At 36.3% G+C, this 21,581-nt stretch overlaps 1 protein-coding gene and 1 long non-coding RNA gene across 11 annotated transcripts in view; one reads left to right on the forward strand and one right to left on the reverse strand.

Moving 5' to 3' along the window:
- SLC9A9 (solute carrier family 9 member A9) overlaps positions 1 to 21,581 on the forward strand; it is a 654,903-nt gene that overhangs the window by 179,650 nt on the left and 453,672 nt on the right. The gene's annotated exons all lie outside the window — the stretch shown is intronic.
- LOC144293772 (uncharacterized) lies at positions 1,985 to 10,859 on the reverse strand. Its single transcript, XR_013361059.1, has 3 exons — positions 10,787 to 10,859; positions 4,664 to 4,733; positions 1,985 to 2,258 (listed from the first exon to the last, which is right to left on the reverse strand). It is a non-coding gene; the product is annotated as an uncharacterized LOC144293772 (long non-coding RNA).

Genomic DNA, 21,581 nt, shown 5'->3' on the forward strand with positions numbered 1-21,581 from the left:
AATGTAGGAAAAGGTAAACATTATCGTCTAAGAGTGGAAAATAAATGGAGACTCATTTGGAAAGTGGTTATTGTGAATGCCATTTGCTTTAAGAAAGAATTTCAAAATGAACTGTTTATATAGAGAGGATACTCTAATGTTAGAAATATAGGCAAAATGTACTATTGTCATAGTTTTTATCCTCTTCATATAGTGTTTTCATTTGCATTTCATAAGCATACAGTATAGGTAAGGACAGAAATTATCCTACTTTATGGATAAGACAACTGAGTGTTAGAGGAATTACTTTCTCCAATACTGTTCATTGATATTTATTAAAACTGAGGATGGTATTTATTTTTTCTAATTCTTAGATCTCTGCAAATGCTTTTTATAATGTATCAATGACCTGTGTCCTCCTTGAAATTCATTCTCTTGTTAATCACTCAATATACAAGTAAAGTTTGAGACTTATGGTAGATGGGGTAATAACCATATAATATATATATGGTATATATATACATAACAAACCTATGCATACATATATACACCACTTTCAATTTTTAATGAACTGTTTTTTTATATCTATTATTTCACTTGTGCATCAAGTCACTTGGGCTTTGAGATTTCCCAAAAAGCCTCCCCGAGCTAGATCTAGAAATGAATATAAATACAGTGAAATTGTTTGGGACACAGGAAGTATAACTTCATGTCACTGTAAAAGTCCCACAGTGGTAATAGTGCCATGTTCACAGAAGTTTGGAGAACTGTATTTAGGTAACCTCTAGAGTAAATTACATGCACAGAGCTTGCGAGTCAACTAGCATTAACTCACTCAATTACAGCCCAAATTATACTTTTTGGGAGTTGTGTCTCTAATCTTTTCTTAGACTCAACTGATCCATTACTTCAACTGATGTGCAGTTTAGCTTGGCTACTTGTAATGAATAACTTTTTGTAAGGAAATTGGTTTTCCTGTTGGAAAAAAAAAGTACAAAAATCTCCCCAAAGATTTTTCTCTTTTTCCTTCTAAATTTAACTAATTTTCCATATATCCGATTAGGAAAATACAGCTATTTTTAAAGATATTTTCTTACATAGATTTTCAACCCTCCTTTTTCTCTTCCTCCCTGCCTCCCAAATGGATAAGTTTACCAGGGACATACTTAGGCATTGTTATATAGTTCCAAAAGCCTTTTCTTATTCAGTTGCTCCCCTATTGAAGAATTTCAGCATTTAGTAATAGTTACAAGATTTTTGTTTTAAAGTTTCACAAGATGGAAGGGACTTTACTTACACCTTGAGTTATTCATAGCTATTTAGATATTTTGAAGCACATTTTGGATAGTGTCAGTACTCTTTGGACAATGCAGTTAGGAGAACACATCAAGTTTTTTACCACTTTAAGAGGAAAAGCCATCAACATAATGCTATTGGAAGTGCTGTCTGCAGATCTGAGCTGGTCTGTGGCTAGACGATACTAGAATGAGAGGAATAAGTCACAAAAACTGAGAATATGCATTTTAGGAATGTCCTCAGTGATTTACCAGAATCATTTTATATCTGCTTAATCTAATAATGAAATATCTGGGCTTGTATTTGTATAATATAAAAATACCATTTATCCAGCATTTCATTTTTATTGTATTTTACACAAGTATTAGTGGCAATAGTTTTGAATAACAGTAACCAATTGGTTAATTATTGCTACTTCGCCACAGAGAGTTTAAGAAGCACTGCTCAGGGAGGTCAGTTCAAAGAGTTTTTCATGGTAGGGGCATTTCATATAGAAAAAGAAAATGGCTAGAAAATCATTTTTAGGTTATGATTTGAAAAATAGTTTGGTTAAAGTTCCCTAGATCACTAGTTTTTCAGAATAAATCTTAATTTCATTAAAGCTCATCAGAAAATTACTCAAGCATTTTTAAGGGATGGCATTTTTTTTTTCTAGAAGGATATTCTTGATAAAAAAATGATTCTCACTCAAGTAACTTTACTTCAGGTTTTCTTTTATTGGTGTCAGAGAGAAGAGGGAAGCAGTTCATTCAGTTGGAATACCTGGAATCTGAGTTAACTGCATTCCTTCCTTCCTTAAGTTTTCCATATTGAGTAAGTTTTTTTTTTTTTTTTCAGGCAGTTGAGCTTCAAGTAACTCTGGTTGTCCAGTTTTCAATGAAATAGCTGTTTTTCAGGAAGGGCCCAGTAGAACTGAGCTTCAAGCATGAACTCTGTGATGGGTACACCAGTATCAGCCTGGTATGTCTGAGGAAAGAATGAAGCTAGGAAGAGGTGACAAAAATGCTCTTTAGTCACACCGTTTGTACTTCCAAAGAACTAAATTAATTTCTTTTACCAGGTAGATATTCAGTTCCTTATGTTATGAGTTGTTTCTCCAAAAGATAATTTTTACATCAAGGGCAGGTTTTAATGCTCCTTAAAAGTGAGTTTACCAAATTCTTATGATGCGAGGTGTTCAAAGTTTGCCATCTTTCTAAAATAACAAACATATGTAGGGATAGACATTCCTCAGTTGAAGCATTCCTACCATGGTGTGAAATTCATTCACGTTGAAAGGGAAATAAAATATCGCTTTCAATGATTACTTGTGATTGAAAAGAATTCTGATGTAGAAAAATAGCCCCCAATTTAGATTCTCTCAGATTTTTTTAACATCTAATAATATTTATGAGGCTTTTTGTTCTATTAATTTGAATTAATAAATAAAATAAAATAAAAATAATTTTGAATTTTAGACTTTTTGCTCTATTTACATAGTTTATAGAAATCTATGAGTCTATAGAAGTTATAATCATGGGAAATAGTTTTTATATTATAAATAAATAATATGTACATATTATATATAATTTAAATGACATATTACCTGTTCTCTCCTTTTAAAAAGAGCAGGGGGTGGGGAGGGTAGGAAATATAACAAATTACATTTCTTAGAAATAAAGGAATTGACTGTATAATGCTTTAGAGTTTATTTTCACCACCTGCTTTGCTGTTAAGATTTCATGATTTTTCACTAGTCTACAACTGCACTATGAGTCCATTAAATCACAATGAAAAATGTCTCATACTAGGGAGAAATGCCCCTAACAAAATTTGGTATGACTAGAGACAGGGAAAATTCCTCTGACACAAAGATTGGAAAGGACTTTAATAATGATCTTTATACCTATTTCCTTCAAAGGATAGGAATAAAATATAGTTTGCAATTATATGTATTAAAATCACTTCAAACTGCCAATATTTTAAATAAACACATATTTTGAGAAAGCAGAAAGGAACGGTAAATTAGTTTTAAAATGTGCTGTTTTGGGGATGCCTGGGTGACACAGCAGTTTGGCGCCTGCCTTTGGCCCAGGGCGCGATCCTGGAGACCCGGGATCGAATCCCACGTTTGGGCTCCTGGTGCATGGAGCCTGCTTCTCCCTCTGCCTGTGTCTCTGCCTCTCTCTCTCTCTGTGTGACTATCATAAATAAATAAAAATTAAAAATAAAATAAAATAAAATGTGCTGTTTTTGATTTAAAAAACCTACATTAAAGTTTTGAAGGTGATAGATTTTCTTTAGAGCATGTAAGGACATGCACATTTCTTCAGTGTCCCAAGGATTTGCATATAAACTAGATTTAGAGCACAAAACAATTGGAAAAGCTACACCCATGCTTTTTAACCACTAACATCCACACAAAGTTGAAGTCAGATTTTAGCAGTGTTTAAAAGCACCACGGTGTGTTATCATAACTTTACATTTCAAGAGCATTTCAAAGTTATAATGTCTTGCCTATTGGAAAGAAAATTTGGAAGTTTAAAAAAGGTCTGTTTCAATAAGCAGATGTGAATAGCCTTTTTGGTAAAATTATTTGCAGGTTTCAGACTCAGGCAAATCCTAAACATGTGAAGAATGGATTGTGGATTATATTAAAATGGATGTTAAACAGAAGGGGGCAACTCTCACCACCTAGGAAGCTGAAACTCTATTCCAAAATCAACAGAATGAAATAATTATGCACAGTAAAACGCTGCGCCAGCTGTAACACAGCAGCCATTGGCTTTTATATTGTGCCCTCTGGTGGGAAAATTTATAAATCACAATTTTACCAGTTTTGAACTGACCGAACTCAAGTGGGCTTGTGGTTTCTTATTCCTGGGCTTTATGTATAGTCAAACTTTAGCCTGAGGGAAAATACTTGATGATTTTTGAGCAGAGTTGCTTTAGGTATCAACTAATCTAACCACCCAACTTTATCTGGAGGTGATAAATGATTTAGTCAGACTTGAAAGTAGTGAACTATTTATTATTCAGTTCTCCTGTGTCCCAAGGAAAGTATTAATTATTGAATACCTCTTAAGTGCCAGATACTGTATAAGCATCATTTCACTTGACCTCGTTAACTCTGAATTTAGTCCAATGCTTTTCCTCTTCATTTCCCTGTTACCTTCAGGTCTTCCCAGGGCTAAAATTACATCTCCCGTCTATTCATACTTGCATATACAGGCTTTAAATGTTATTTGATTCCTATCCCCCTTCAGGCAGGGGCCTCTGAGGGTCAAGACTGGTAGGGGTGGGTCCCAAGAGGTGCTGCTATCTCTCAGGCTAATGAGATCAGAGGCCTGAGACCTGGGGTCCTTCACATAAGTTAGTAGTGGGACTGAGAAATTTAACTCCAGACTACCTTTTCTAGGCCAGGTGGGGACAAAGGTCCATGGTGAAGGGTTGCAGTGGGGTTTGTGAAGACAGGAAAGCTGAGGAGAAAAGAATGGAGAAGGTGAGTGAGAGGAGGCTAAGTGGGTCCGAGAAGGGGGTGGGAACACACTGGGGCATTTTCATTCAGCCTTCAGGTGGGCTTATCCACATGGACTAGGTCAATTTGAAAGACTCAGAATGGGCAAATGTGAGTAGAATTTTTTACAATTAGAAAATGTTGCTACAATATGTAGTTCAACTTTTGGATTTTTAAAAATTGTATTTTTTTTCTTCTTTATAATATGATACACGATTCACATAAAAAATTAATAGCTAACACTTTTAGGCTACCTTTTATGTATTTTGTTCTAAGCATTTCATATATCTTAACATATGCAATCTTCACACATACCCAATGAAGCAGGTAGTGTTGTCCTCAACCTGCCGATGAGGAGATTGCAGATCAGAGGAAATAAGTATCATGGCAGGTGTCACATGCACAGTAAGTATAAAAAACTGAGGTTCGAACCCAAGCCATCTGGCTTCAGTCTGTGCTCCTAACCAATACTCTATGCCTACCTGAAATTATGAAAGCATAATAAAAAACCAAACACCTATAAACCCTTAAGTTAGTTCAACTTAAGAAATAAAAGACATCACTGGTACCAGTGAAGGCCCCCAAACAACATGCTTTTCCCAGAAAGGCTAAATGACTGGGCCACAGTTGGTTATTATATCTCACTGAGCTTAAAATCCAACTCTTAGGGGCAACTGGGTAACCCAATCAGTTAAACCTCCAACCTTTGGTTTTGGCTCAGGTCATGGTGTCAGGTGAGATTGAGCCCCACATCAGGTGCCACACTCAGTGCGGAGTCTGCTTGAGATTCTCTCCCTCCCCCGTCCCCACCATTTGCATGCACTCACTCTCTCTCTCAGATAAATAAATACAATTTTTAAAATATGCAGCTGTTAAGCTATATGGATGTTATATAGTGGCAAAGATAGAATTTATCAGTTGATTATTTATTGATACCAACAAAACAAAATTTTTGCCTTATATGTCTTTTTGCCTTACTTGGAAGGATTACACCTTATATATCCCTAAAGTGATTTTAAACAAACCTGAGTGTTTTATTGCATTTGCATTTGGAAAACTTTTGGGCTCCGATAGTTACTCATTAACTAATGAACTAATTCACCCACCAAACATGTAAAACGCCTACCGAGTGGCAATCACCATGCTAGGGATAGGGTGATTATCAGTGGCACCCTGGTGTAGCTTATACTGGCTCATGAGAACCAACAATTAATATTTCAGGATTTTTGTGAGTCCATTGTCAAATGCATTATTAAATATTAAATTAATATAGAAATATAGAAATACTTAAATTATATTTTTTAAAAAGTTAGTAAAGGCCTCTTGGAGACCACGGTGATGCCACGAATGTTTCTAATATAACTTGGTGAACTGGCAGTTTTTCACAAACTGATCTTTGGAGCAACTAACCAGCTTGCTTATTAGCTCTTCACAATAGTGGTCACTACTCTTATTTTGAGGTGAAAAGGTCTTTTGAAGTATTTAACTAGTAGAGTTTAAAGTGCTGTGGTTTCTTGCAGGATCTGCTTTTCACTTCAGATAACAACAAAGCAGAGAACATGCTCAGAAACAACCACAGAGCCTCTGGGCTTACAGAATAAACCACACATGACTTAACCTGGAATTTAAGGCCCTTTTAACTACAACCTTTCTTCTCAAATATCTATACTGAATTCTACTGACTGTTTTGTAATCCACAAGCTTTAATGTGCCAGAAATAAAATTTTCTTTACTTTTTTTCTATAACTAAAATTAGTTTCTGTTTTGAGGCTCTAATATTCTGGGTGGCTGAAACTAAATGTGTCTCCCTGGGATTGTGTCCAATACTAGAAGATTTTGAAGCAGGGGGTATCAGGGGCAGGAGCCTCCTGGATTTTATTTGGATATGCTGATGTTCACAAAGACACCCCAGTCTGGACTTCAGGCATTGGTCCACATGTTTCACTTCTCATACCCTTACTTGTCCTGGCAGCAAAATCTCACCAGGGCTGCCAGGAGTGTAAGTCATGTGTGTACCATTCTAGGGCCTATGGGAAACATTATGTTGTCCCCCACTGCCCAACACACACACACACACACACACACACACACACACACACACACACATTCCCAGGGTCCTCTGAGGCTGCCTTGGATCCATCTGTCCAGGTCTAAAGCCCAGCTGTGGCTCAGCAGGACCATCTGGCCATCCTTGAGCATTTCTTCTTCCATTTCTGCTGCCCAGCCTGGTGGGTAGTCTGGAAAGGAAGCTATTTTGTCCTATCAATTCAGAAATGGGATGTAGTTACTCCTCTGCCCCCTGGTAAGTGAAAAGAGGAAATGAAGTCCTTGACTGGCTACCTTCAAGTGATGCAAGAAGAGAAAAAAGTCTGAGTCATTTCTTTCACAGCAAAATATATGACAAGGAAAGGCAACAAGAGTAGAAATCATAATGTCTTATTAACTGTATCCACCCCAAAGTCAATAAGATTCCTGCCTATAATTAATTCATTTCCTGGAAATTCAATTACAAGTTAGGCTTAAATGGGACAGTTCCATATAAAAAATAACTTCTGATTCAGTATCTTTAGTTGTCCTTGAACTTGAGATCTCAGCCTTTCCCCCCATAGCATCTATTCTTGTAAGCTCAGGGTGTCTGTCTCCGTGTATGTTTGTGTGACTATCAAGAATATTATTAATATGGAAAGACAAGCTTCACTCATTCTAGTCTCTCCATCATTGCCCTTGTTTTGTATACACTGTGCACTAGATGCAATTGAATAAGAATCCTACTCAAAATGTCAAAAAACCAAAATAAATATCACAAAGGACAGCATCTTCATATGGTTGGCATTCAGTGAATATTGGTTCTATTTAGAGAACATTCCTTTCTCTATTCCCTACCGTTGCTCTTATCAGCCACTGATAAGCCACAATTCAGACCTGTTATGAGATCCCCTTGCTTCTTTGCATTGTTGTACTGTTATGGACTGAATGTTTGTATGCCCTCCCACCCCTCAGTTAAGGATGTTGAAGCCTTATAAACCTTGATAATGATGGCATTTGGAGGTGAGACCTTTGGGAAATAATTAAATTTAGATGAGGTGATGAAGGTGAGGTCCCTATGATGAGATTAATGTCTTTTTTTTTTTTTTTTGATTAATGTCTTTCTAAGAAGAGGAAGAGAGATCAGAGCTCTCTATGTCATGAGGATATAGGTATCCCCAGGCCAGAAAGCAAGCTCTTAACCAGGAACCGAATCTGCTGACACCTTGATCTTAGACTTCCCAGTCTCCAGAATTGTGAGAAATAAACATCTGTTATGTAAGCCCTGCAGGCTGTTGTATCTTGTCATGGCAGCCTGGAATATAATGTAATGTGTACTTGAAATCAAGAATCCAAGTACAACACTATAGGGGAGGCATTTTTTTCTTCTACACACCTTTTGATCTGATCTTTGTCATATTGATAGATGCAGAATAATAGTTTGTAGTTTTCATTTCCATTTCTTTTATTATAAGGCTGAGCATCTTGAAATTTATGTAAGAACCATTTATATTTTCTTTAAGTGAATGACCCTTATCTTTTGCCTATTTTATTTTGTCTTTTTCTTATTGAATTGTAGAACTCTTTAGACTTCAATGAGAAAAGTCCATTGTGATGTGAGTTGCAAATATTTTTCACCCAGTTTGTCATTTGTTTATGATGAAGGCTTTTCCCTGCCAGGAATATCTTTTAAAAAAATAAATAAAATTGGTGTTAGTTATCAATATTGTATTTTATTAAGATTTAGGTCATTCTTACAAAGACATTTTCCAGTCTTAAATTTTATTAAAACTTTTTTCCTTGCTTGCTTTAGGTGCTTTCATGTCTGTTGGTTTGTGTTTGGATTTTTGTTTTGTCTATCTCCGATTTCTCGTAGGTACAAAAGTTGTGATATAAGGTTCTAACTTTACCCTCTTTCCAACCTCACACACAAGATAGTTATCCATTTATTCCTATAACATTTGGTGAACAGTGCATCTTTTCCTCATCTATTTAAGATGTGATTTTTCTCATATGCCATACTCAAAAATTTATTTGGGCCTGTTCCTGAACAATGTAATTTATTAATTGTCTCTTTTTCAGTACCCTGCCTCACTATCTTAATTGTTATGGCACTGGAATAGGTTTTAATATATGATAGATCTAGTGTCTCTTCCCTTTTTTCCTAGAATTTTTCTGACTGTTCTTGCTTGTTTATTTTCAATATTAACCTATGAATCGCTTGTTTAATCTCATAGCCAAATCATCCAGAACTAGATGCTTTTACTAGGATAACATTAAATTTTATAGAATAACTTGTGAAGAAATTATATATCTATGAGGTTGAGTTCTCCTCTTCGAGACACATGACATGTTGCAAGTAATTTATTATGAGTGATAAAGCATCAATGAGAAAAAAACAATTTATATTCTTTACATAGTTAAAATGAATTCCACACTACCACAAGCACTTATACTTACTTGCATTCAGATACACCTTCCCTTGACTCAAAGAAAAAAAGGACCATAGTTGCAGCTAGTTCCCTATGAATTCCACACACCTTTTGGCATATCTTATCTCTGCACTCAAATGAGTGAATTCTGCATGTAAACACCATCCATCTCTATGTCATATTATGAGGGGAAAGGTTTTGAATTGCAGCCAGAGCATATGCTCTTATTTATCTAACACAGATTGCCGTGCTTTATTGACCTTTTCCTGGAGTACCCCTCACATCACTATTGGCCTAACTTGCTGCTATAGTTTTTATTTTTTATATGCTCGTATGTACTTTTTATTCATTAGCTAACATGGAATTACAAGTTAGTACAGCTTCCTGGAGATTTGGGGGCTACTCTTGGAAAATAGCAAAAGAAATCATTTATTGTATAGTGTGGAAAAGAAACAGTTCTCACATTTTCTAATGTTTTCTCCTGGTTTTGCTTTTGTTTCGGAAGAATACCTTAGGGACTGAAGAATAAAACATTAAATAGACTGGGCTGGTATCAGCAACTGAATTCAACATGGGCTTGTTTTCAATCATGTTAACATGGGTAAGGATTGTATAAATCCATGGAGGGGAATAAAGAGACATTTAGGTCTCTGAATATAGAAAAACCATGATGCTATACAGAGTCCAAAGCAAGTTGCGGCTGTGAGAGTTAAAGATACCAGTCCTATGTTTTTAAGATTATAAAATATAATTTTGCTCTCATTTACTTTGGCAACTACTGTTTCTTTTTTTTAAGATTTTATTTATTTATCCATGAGAGAGAGAGGCAGAGACCTAGGCAGAGAGAGAAGCAGGCTCCCTGTGGGGAGCCTGATGCAGGACTAGATCCCAGTTCCCTGGGGTCACTACCTGAGCCAAAGGCAGATGCTCAACCACTGAGCCACCCAGGTGCCCCTGGCGACTGCTGTTTCATCTTCAGTTGCTAGTAGTGACAGTATTTAGTGTATCCACCTATGTGTCAGTTGCTAAGTATTTTACATATATTTTCTCCTTTAATATGATAACTCTATCATGTTGTTTCTTCCCATTCTACAGATGAGGAAATCAAAGTTTAGAAAAGTTAAATAATTTGGCCAAAGTCACACAAACAGTAAATGGGGGCAAATGAGTGGATACGTGAACTCTTAACTAGTAAACCTTGCTTAACCTTTTATACCAAAATAAAAGATCTTATTTTTTTAAGCACTTCATATTTAATCTGAAACCTTTTTCTCAAAGTAATAACATATAAACATTCATATTAACTGTTGCACAGAGGTAAGAATCTAATTGTGTTTTAAATAAAATAGCATTAGTATTCTGGAATTGGAAACTTGGCTAAGAAATCCCATTTCTCTTCATTAGCTTCCATATTTTGCTGAATGAAAACATAATCATACCATTCATTCAACAATTACTTTTAAAGTATCCATCATATGCATAGCCTTGATTATCTCAGTAGCTACACTATATAGAATCTGTATTTCTTTTTATATGCATGAGTAGAAGCTCTTTTTACCTAAAGCCTTTTCGTATCTCAAACCAGTTTCCCCTATGGTTTAGATGAGGTACACACACCATCCAGTTCCAATACCTTTTATGTAATGTTCTAGAACTAGAATCACACGCTCAGGGGGATATGGTACATCTGATTCCGAGAGAACAATCTTTAATTTTCTTAAAAAAAAAAGGGGGGGGGGACGCAGGAACGCCTGGGTGGCTCAGGTGGTTAAGTGTCTGCCTTTGGCTCAGGTTATGATCCTTAAGTCCTCGGTTGGAGCCCCACATTGGGTCCTTGCTCAACAAGGAGTCTGTTTCTCCATCTCCCTCTGCCTGATGCTCCCCCCTTATATTCACTCACTGTTTCTAATCTCTCTGTCAAATGAATAAATAAAAAATTTTTAAAAATTGAACAACTTTTTGAATATCCATAACTTGGGGATAAAATACAACACTGATTGTAGTGAAGATTAAATGATTAATATATGCAAAATTCTTAGGACAATGCTAGGAACATTGTGGTATTCTGGTTGCTTATTATCACATTCATAACTATTATTTATGGGTAGAAATGTTTGTATGGATTTTTTTTCTTCTGCCTGAGAGTCATTTAGAGAAAAGCCCCTCATGTGTGTATAATTGGCAAGTGAATGTTGTATGAAAGTGATATATGACAGTTGTATGAAAAGGAAGTGGTATAAAAATAAGAGGGTAATGGAAAGAAGATGGAGAAGTTCAGCTGGAGGGACAAATGGGAGCATAAATAGATAACAGCTACAGAGATATGGAGCATATCTCTGTAGCTGTTATCTATTTATCTTTAATGCCTGGTACACACTTTGCAACAAGTAGACAAACATTAGAATTCATACCAGCTCTTTTCAAGAGAACATACTTTGATCATTAGGGAGTGAAAGACTAGAAATATATAATTACTGCCTGTATAGTTAATTCTAAATCATTAAGTTTCCCGTTTATAATCTTTAGGTTAAAAGATAGAGAGGTGTCATAGAAATACATGAAATGATAAAGATAATTGGGAAACTAGACCTCTATCTAAATGGCCATTTCATTATGGAAATAAGTTGTTATTTCTAAATATTCATTGAATTTTTTTTAAAAAAAATCATACTATAAAGGATGGAGGATGATTCGTACTTACTGTTGAAGACATTCTCAACCATCTCACCTCTATAATACTAAGGATGCACTAAAAGTTCTTTACCACAAAAGAGGAGAAACAATAGAACATATTTATTGAGGGTCTACAGTGTTCATTCCAATGGGCTTGAATGCTACAGGTATATAAAAATGAGATGGGTCCCTGGTCACAGAAAGTTTTCTAGTCGAGATTAATGAGACATTTGCCCATGAAACTATCTCTCTTCTCTCAAAACACAGTAGGCAGCTAAAGCAGCCCTTGAAATTAATTTATTTTTCCACACTTGAAATTTATTTTTCCACTTTACAAATACACACACACACACACACACACACATTGTTCATTTCAGTAACCAAATCACCTTAAGGGCAGTGCCATTTCATATGTGTACATGATGAAGAAGGAGTAAGTAAATTTACTCAGTATGGGAAATTGCATATAGGTGAGAGATCATCTGAATATTCAAGGTTCTTGTTACTCAGTCCCATCTGAAGATACCCTAACATGAATAACAGGCATGAAATTTCCCATGTTATTCTGGTCAAACTTCAGTTCTTTCACTCTGTTCCCTGCAGAAATATCCAGAGATCCAATCAAGGAGCTTGCCTTCTAAATGAGACATGTATTCTCAACTCCCTAACCATATTATTAGCGTAATTCTCAAGAGGTATTCTTCAGCTCAGCACACCCAGATCATAGTGATCTTAATTCTATCAATCCTGTTGTCTTATTGCATATAGCAATTTGTAGGATGGCTACAATGCCTTTTAAGGTTTGTTTCACAAAATGATAAATCAGTATATGAAAATAATATAATTATGGGATATGTGGAAGAAGCTTTGGAACTCTTCTAGTATATCCCTCCATTTACAGCTAAAAATAAAACCCCAAGACCTAGTTGTAGAAATGATCTATTTGCAATTTTTAAAAGAAATTCATTATTTTAAAATCCGTAATAGGAGCAAATATTGGGTGGTAGCCACTTTCCTCCATCAGAATCCTTTTCTTCCCTACATTTTAGCTAAGTATGGTTATATTGATTCTGACTTTATTGTCTGATATTATATCCTTTTCAACTTTCTTAAAATGTCAACTTATGAAGTTGACATGAAGAACTTTCCCCATAAAGAACTTTCATACCTTTGTCTCCTCTCGCTTTCATCTTTCATATCCCAAACTATAGTTCTCCTTTGCTCAAAGATTATTGTTTTCCAATAAGAACTTCCTCTGGTTAACCCCTAAGCTATTCCAAAACTGAATGTGCATCCCCATCAGTTATTTGTTTTCTCTATAATGCTGCATACATAACAAACCACACAAAACTCACTGGCTTAAAATATTAATAGCTTAAGAACCTGATTGTCCACAATTCAGGCTTTGCTCTGCTGGCTGGCTCTTCTTGTGCCAATTTGTCTTATCTAGGCATGTTTTCATGGTGATGGCAGAAGTTTGCAAGAGGGAACAGAAATGTGCAGGTGCCTTGTTGGGCCTCTGTTTGAGACAAGTCTGTTAATATCCCATTGGCCAACAAGCCACATGGCTGAGGCCACAGGCAGAGTGAGAGGGAGGTGCAAAGAGAGCAAAAGAATGGAAGGATGAAGAAGTTTAGCCATTAGTGCAATTATCTCATCATGCATCTTAAATAAAAACTCAAATCTAACATGAAAGTAATACTGAATTTGGCTAAATAGAGCCTAGGGTGACTATGAACCACAGATTTATACACTGATCACAGACTTATAACTTTTATAGGTAGCAGTCTTTAGTCCCAAGTGACAATTGATACCTTTTTTTAATAAAGAAAAATTATAATGTAAGTTAAATATTATTTATTTCAATTTAATAAGCATTTATATACCAAATATGATGTGCTGGTGATGAATAAACAGCAAGCCTATTGAGTAGTATAACTATAACTAGATGCTTATTGAACCCCAAATGCTCCTCACATCTTTCTATGCAGCATATGGATAGAATGATGACAGACTCATAAAGTCTGACACTGAGGAGTTAGACAACAGGGATTTCTCTTAGTTCAGTGATCTCTCAGGAATTATTGCTGATGGACTCAGGTGCCTGAAACAAAATACCAATGTAACAAAAAGAAGATGGAAGATTCAGCAAGGAAATTCTTAGCTTTTCTATAGCTTTGGGCTGGTCACATGAGGTGGTAGCTATGTACCCAGAGGTTCTCCAGAAACTACTCTGAGGGCAGCAGTTTGTACTACTTGTGGAAGTGTGACTTATACTGCATATTTTTTATTTTTCAAGGGGAAAAAAGCTCAGAAGTGGTCTGTCTGTAAAACGACATGCTGTCATTGAAATTTCTCCAGCTGGCTACACAGAAACAGTCTGTATTCACCCTAGAAGTAAATGGAAGCCCCATGATTTATTATGTCTTTTTAACCTAACTGAGAGCACTTAAATCAATTGTTAGATACTATCAGCAACTTTCTCCATCAAACTTTTGATGACAATTACTAGAGGAAAAAATGGTCTTTTCTGAGCAGCAGTTCCTTTCCCTACCCAGTCAGAGTGGAATTTTTTTAAAGCAGTGAAATCTTTTAATATGAATTTGGCAAAGGAAAGGAGGAAGAACCCAAGTAACCTACCTACGATGTGACAAAAAAAATAGCTTTCAAGAGTCAGAGATCTTAGTGGAGAAAGTCTTTTAATAATAACCTAGTAAATGTGAACCTTTTCAGTTAAAAAGAAACATTGACTTATTGTATCAAACCCTCAGTAAATACATTTGTGTAGAAAGAAAAGAAAATCACTCATCTGAGTTAATGGCTCCATCCCCACGTTTCTTGTGTTTTAGATTTTATAAGTTGCCACTTGAAAGATTCCACTAGGTGGAGATCCTGAGCCATATTCCATTTGCTTCATTTAAAAAAAAAAAAGAAAAAGAAATGTGAAAAACATTTTATTTTGCTTTTTACTTCACTTTTAGGGCATTTTTTTTCTATTTTGTCATTTTTTTCCTTTGAAAGATTGCAGAGTGGAATTATTTATCAGTTGGCATATTAAAGAAAATTTGGCATGTACAAACAAGCACTTCAGAGGTTTTTAGTAACACCTATCATAAGAGGCTGAATTGATGCCAGAAACCAGGAGTGTAAAATCTGTGATGGTATTTTATTATAAAAGAGACATACAGGGGTTTGTACATTTCTTTAGAACCACAGTGGCCAAATCACATATCAATTATTTGAACTGATCTGTTTATAAAGGCATTTACCTTAAATCAGAGGACTGGATTCTTTGAACTCAAAATTGTTCAGAGTCTAATAAGATAAAGTCAAGATGAAAAAAAAAGTAGAAGGATATAAATTTCCAAGGCTTGTGACCGACCTGGCTCTTACTTTAGTGACTAACACAGATAACTGAATGTCACTGTGAGTTGGTTGTATCCCACATACCTTATCTGGGTTCTGAAGGAAGAGAGGTGCGGAACTCCCTTGGCTCCCAAGAATAGCATATGAATTTCTAGTTCTCCCCACTCATTAGGTAAGCCAGTAGAAGCTGTTACCAAGGGTCCTCCAATAGGGAGGCTAGCCAGGTCTTCTAGAGGCATCTAAGGACTCTCCAGGAAGTCAAGAAGTCCTTGGGGCCAACACTTCCTCTTTTTTATGAATAGAACCCTAAAATATAACTCGATAAATGGCAGAGCCTGGACCAGAACCCCACCCTCCAATGTGCAGCCATTCTGCTAGCTGTCTCTCACCTGAATTGATCCAAGTTCCTCCATTCTGAAGGTTATGAAACTTGTAAAAGTCATCCATAAAGCCTTCTCAAAGAGGTAAAATGTAAAGAGCTTTAAATATCAGCAGATTGAAGATCTAGTGCTAACCTGGCTACTAAATTGTATGACCTAGCTTTTTAGACCTTAGCATCCTTATCTGTAAAACGAGGAGGATGGAGAAGACAATCTTCTTATTCTATCTGTGTTCAACCACAGGCATATTCATTGCTCAGACAGGCTCAGGTCAACTTGAAAAAATAATCACAGGTATTATCCTTGTCTCCATTTTCCTCATAAAAATATAGATCATGTGGGAGTATTGCTTTGAGGATCATCATACTAATAAAAAAAAACCCACTGCAAATTTTTATTTGAGGAATAGCAGTTGAGCTTCCATCAGGGACTATTTAATTATTTATTAAGGATTGCAATAGAATTCCATTTTAATGAAATTGGTAGACCATCAAAATTGCTCATTAACATTAAAGTACCAAAATTTCAAAATGCCATTGAAATCCACTCTAAAAATAAAAGAAAAAGGGCACTGATGATAATAGATATGGTGGCTATTATTATCATTATTATTAAACCATTTCCATAATGCAAATGTGTACTGTCCTCACTGCATTTACAACAGTACCAAACTCATCAGGAGATGCTGTCTAAAGAGGGCTACTTGAGGAATTTAAAATTTAAAAGAAAGGCATATGAGAGTATGGCTCTGGGTATATTCATTTGCCTGGTTGCTATGTTGTATGTATATTCATTTTCTCTTCTCTATTAATTCCAAACATCTTCAAGTCTGCATATCCCTGAGACTTTCTTACTTTCTTTAAAGATATGTGTGGGTCATTAGTCTATCAGAGGGAATTCCTACAGCCATTAAGTTCCCATAGGTTACAACATTCTGCACTCAGAAGAAACAAAGGAGGCCTACTTTGAGAATTGATGCCAGATTTACAAAGGATATTATAACATGCAATCATCCAAAAGTAATTTCTATTTTTGAATGCAACATTATATCTCAATAGTTATATTAACTAGATTGACTGAACAATGACTTGAGAATACATCTGTTCTACATGAGTTTCCCATTTTAAGAAGCTAATTATATCCATAACAGCAACCTTTGGTTGATGTGGCTGTTGACCATGAGTTGGCAATGGCCTCATTATGTAGAACTGGATGTTATAAATGGTAGTCATTAGACAGGGTTCTACTTTTATTTAGGGGCCAAAGATACGAATGCAAAGTTTCTCAAATTGGACATTCTGGGAAAGTTCCAAGATGATGGAAAAGGATGAAAGAGAGCAGCTTTGAAAAACTGTATAGTGGTAGCAATAATAAAAATCACTAGTCCAGTCTCTACTCACATACTTTCCCTGCTGTTTCCTTTGCCTAGTGACTGCATTGACTCGTCCTTTGATCATTTCCTCCTCCTCATCTCATTATCTTCATATTTCCTGCCAACTCCTTCATCATACCCTTTCTAATTCGATGTAAGACAAAGGAAAAGTTTGCTATTATACTGTCCGTCTTTAATCCTGAAAATCATGTTATACCTTTATCATGAAGAAAGAAAAATACAAGGTGGAATATGAAAATGTCAAGAGATAGAATAGATGCGCTACAAAACGACACTATGGTTCTCACCTTGGAGGGCAAGAGACACATGTTTGAAATTTGTAGGGTTGGGGAAACACTTTCAGTTGTCTGAATGGTGTTATAGCTTTTGGTTCTTGGGAGACTCAGATGTCCAATGACCTGCAATGCAGCAAAGCTCTGCTTAGTGAAAAATTGTTCCATTCTAAGTGCCAATGGTTCTGTTGTTAAGACACTTTATGGAGTAAAATATTTTGATTATTTAGGTTGGGGGGTCACAAAATGGCCATTGAGCCAACAACTATGGTCAACAGATGTGTTTTATTTTCTTTGAAGCATGTTTTTTAAAAATTTAAACTTGAATGGTGTGGAGATAAATTCTCCATTTACCTATAAGGCCTACCCTTATAGGTAGGGTAGGGTTTTTCACCACTTTGTTCAATTATGCTACCTACTTGAAACTTGAAAGCATTTGAATCGGCCCATTGATTTTTATTTAGGTGCCACAAATCTATATTATTGAAAAGAAAAGCAAATATTGAATTCTTGTTATTGACTTGGTCTTTCTTCCTCTGGCATTTGGAAACTGGCCCTTAGACCATATGTGACATTGTTTCCAAGGGACAGTTCCTGGGATATCACAAATAAGAGCATTTATTCTCTTACTTCTCTTGTACCCTGATATGGATCTATTGGTTCCTCCTCCAATTTATCGCAGCCCCTGTGGAAAGCACTTTTATTTTCTTATTATTGTTTATATGTGACTTACAGCTTTTAAAAAAGCTTATAGTAACAGGACAATTAAAAATACAAACAGAACCATTTAAGATATCAATTAAAAGGAGTAGAACTACCAGTATTGTTACTCCAGTCAGACATTTAACTCTGTGCTTCCTTAGATAAACCAAAATATGGATTATTTAATACTTATTGCCCAATTAAGGGAAGCATACAGAGAGACAGATAGATTTTTTTGAGCTTATATTGAAGTCTGAAACTATTTTAATGCATAAATTCTTATAATGTGACTACTCTTACTAGTGTTTTCAGCCTATCTGTATTTATTTCTACAAAAATGGGTTATCCATCCAACAAACCAACACTGTCTTGAGTGCCCTGGTTTCTAATGTACAAAGATATGGAGCCCCAGTAAATGCTTGTGAAAATAATTCCTTTGAAAGGCTTTGGGTGTTTAATATACATAAAGCATATTTGCAAAGATTATAAAGCAAATGGATGTTTGGGGCATAGATATTATTTAGGAAGCACACTACAAATATGGTACTAGAATTTGATATTGTGTGGAGGCAGTTATAGGTAACTCCCTTTTCATGGTATAGCCCTTTCCTGGTAAGTCAATGTCTTTAATTGGTTTATTCCAAGGCTTTATAAGGCCTGGATACTGCCAATGTTCTTGGAAAAGAGCTTTTCTTTCCTAAATCCTGGGGTCTAATTATGGGATTGTGGCCTTCTTGCTTTGTGACCACAGGCACAGAAAGGCCTCTATTTTCTCTTTATGAGACAGTGTGATGGATGAAAAGTGATTTGTTTGATTTTGTGTGGCTGCAGAGAGGAGGAAGAAGATCTGATTGGAAAGAAATGGTGATTTATCTGCCATGGTGTTCATAGAGACTCGGTCCCTGGAGCCTTCACCGCATTACCCTAAGACATGCCACTGAGCAAGTTTCTTACCAGAACCTCAATTACCCCAACAGTTATATGGTGTCTGTCATCTTTTCTTTTCTTTTTTCTTTCCTTCTCTTTTCATTTCTTTTCTTCTTCTAGGAATCTCAAAGAGACATTTAGAACCAAGCAACTTTATTTTTATCTTATTTTTTAAATGTAAATTCAATTAGCCAACATATGTACATCATTAGTTTCAGATGTAGAGTTCAGTGATTTATCAGATACATAGAACCAAGCAACTTTAATGGAATTCTTGATATCCAACATAATTCTCTTGTACTCTTCCCCTCATACATTTTAAAAATTACATACACACAAAGATGCATATTTGCACATATATATATATATAAAATATGATATATTTGGCATAATATATATTATGAAAGTTTATTCTAAGTGACTTGAAACTCTCTTTGGAAGTCAGAGTGGTATATATTACAAATAAATTAGACAAAGAAATGAATCATGATATTTGTTTTTAGTGTTTTTTAGCAACCCTGCCATATTTCTCTTTATCTTCCAACTGACTGCTTAACAGGACATTTCTGTGTGGCCATATAGGGGCCTCACAATAAATAGATTTTTAAAAGTCTGAGTCTTATTGCTCTCACAAGTTTCAAAACAGAACTTCTACATTTTAATATTAAATTACTATGACCAAGGTTGCATACTGATTGAGGCACTCCTTTCCCTGTGCCCTTGGATGTAATGTGGAAAACTCTTCCTTGCTCTGAGATGCCTGTGAACATGACAAACACTTGAAGACACACCTGTTTCATTTTGGAGCTCACTATCTTAGAAGATCACTAAGTCTTGAGGTTGTGTATTCCAGTGTGGATTCAAACATGTTCTCCCTGGAGAAACTAAGGCAGTGAGCCTTGGCAACCTACTGATAGGGGAAGTGTCTTCAGTGCCATTCTGATGTGGCTTGGGGGTGGTTGGGGAGAGCGCACCAGCCCTTTGTTCTCTCTGACAAGGTCTGAAGGCTCCTAATATCATCCATTGGGTAAACCCACCTATTCATTGCCAAATTATGGTTATGAGATTATACGTCTATACCAAGGTTTGATGGTGCTGTAAACCACTTAAGCCCAGCTCTTATAATTTATTGAAACATCTGCTCCTCTCAAGGGAATTACAGGCCAATAATTACCATTTGTCCAAGTACTATGAACCAAGTTGAGCAACTTCGGGTTTCTCCATGGCAGACTGAAATGCAATGTTGTATGTAATGAGAGGGGAGAGAATGTTTATTAAAACTAAACAATTTGACAGAAACCATGCCATCCAGATGGGGTACTTTTAATATACATACTCCCTCATCTATCCTCAACACCCACCCTTGTCTTAATCCCTGAATATTCCTTTTTTGAAGGAACTTCTGTGATAACCAGCTTTCCTTTTGAACATCTCAAGAAGACTTTATTTTCATCACAGGCTTTGTTTCAGCACTTCTGGCTCAGCTTCCACCCCTCTGTTTTCCCCCTGTCACTTTCCTCTCCTGGTGTCTGCCTCTTTCTGACTTGGCCTTTTCAGCGGCTCAGCCTTTTCAGTCACCAGCTCACATGGGGAAAAGTCTATTCTGCTCAGGGACCCACTGAGGCTTCCATGTCAATAAACCAAATTGATGGCAGGTTTAACACATTTCCCAATTATTGTCTGCAGATGCTTTTCAGAACAAACAATCCCTGAAACCCTTCACACACAAGAAAACACTCCCTTGGCAAAATGATCTTGTTGGGAGCTTGAAAAGGAAAACCCTGACAAAAGAAGAATAGAAAATATTCACTGGCAGGAGCTTCCTGGCTAAAGACTGCTCACTCCTGTTCAGAGGGATAAGAACAGGAAAAAGTCCCAGAGCATCATAGCCTGACCCTGGAGTTACCATTTTGGAACTAACTGCTGCAGGGAGAGAGGCTATAAGAACACTTTCCCTTATTTTGTCATATAGATGGTTATGTGTTTTGTTTTAGTTTCTTTTCTATTCCTTTTGTTTCACTGTTCTCTGTTGTGAATCAGGTGATTGACTCTGCCAGCTACTTGTCCCTTCTCCATATTTTTGCTTAGAGACTCTCCAACATAATCTCTGACAGGTCTATCCTGAACTGTGGAGGATGATTGGACTTCAAGCCCATCATAACTTTGAGAAGAAGGAGAAATCCTGAGACCTAGACATGCCCAATTTTAGGGAAAGATTCAGCAGATGTGTAGGCCTGTCCCCTGTCAGCCGGCAATCTCTGGAAAGTTGTTTATTGACTTTATTAACTTTACTTTTTTTTCCTCTTTATTAAAAAGTTTTGTTCTTCTATATCCCTTTTGCCTTCCTCTTTCCACATAAGGAATTAGAAATTAGTTTCAAGACCTTTTCTTATATCTGTTATTATTACACACCCTCTGGGCAATGTTGGCTTGCAAGTGACCCCAGCAAGGCTGGGGTTGACTGAACTGAAGGCCCGAGAGGACTAAGTCCCCTCTGCACCCAGCCACATGTGTCTACAGTGAGGGGCAATCAGGGTCTCACAAAGCTCCAGGAACTGCTGTGGCAGAGGACAGCATCCATCCCCTGGAAACCCTCTGAGAGGCTTGCCATGGATAGTCCCTATTCTGGAACTCAATTTG

The sequence above is a fragment of the Canis aureus genome, chromosome 22, assembly GCF_053574225.1.
Source record: "Canis aureus isolate CA01 chromosome 22, VMU_Caureus_v.1.0, whole genome shotgun sequence".
Lineage (NCBI taxonomy): Eukaryota > Metazoa > Chordata > Mammalia > Carnivora > Canidae > Canis > Canis aureus.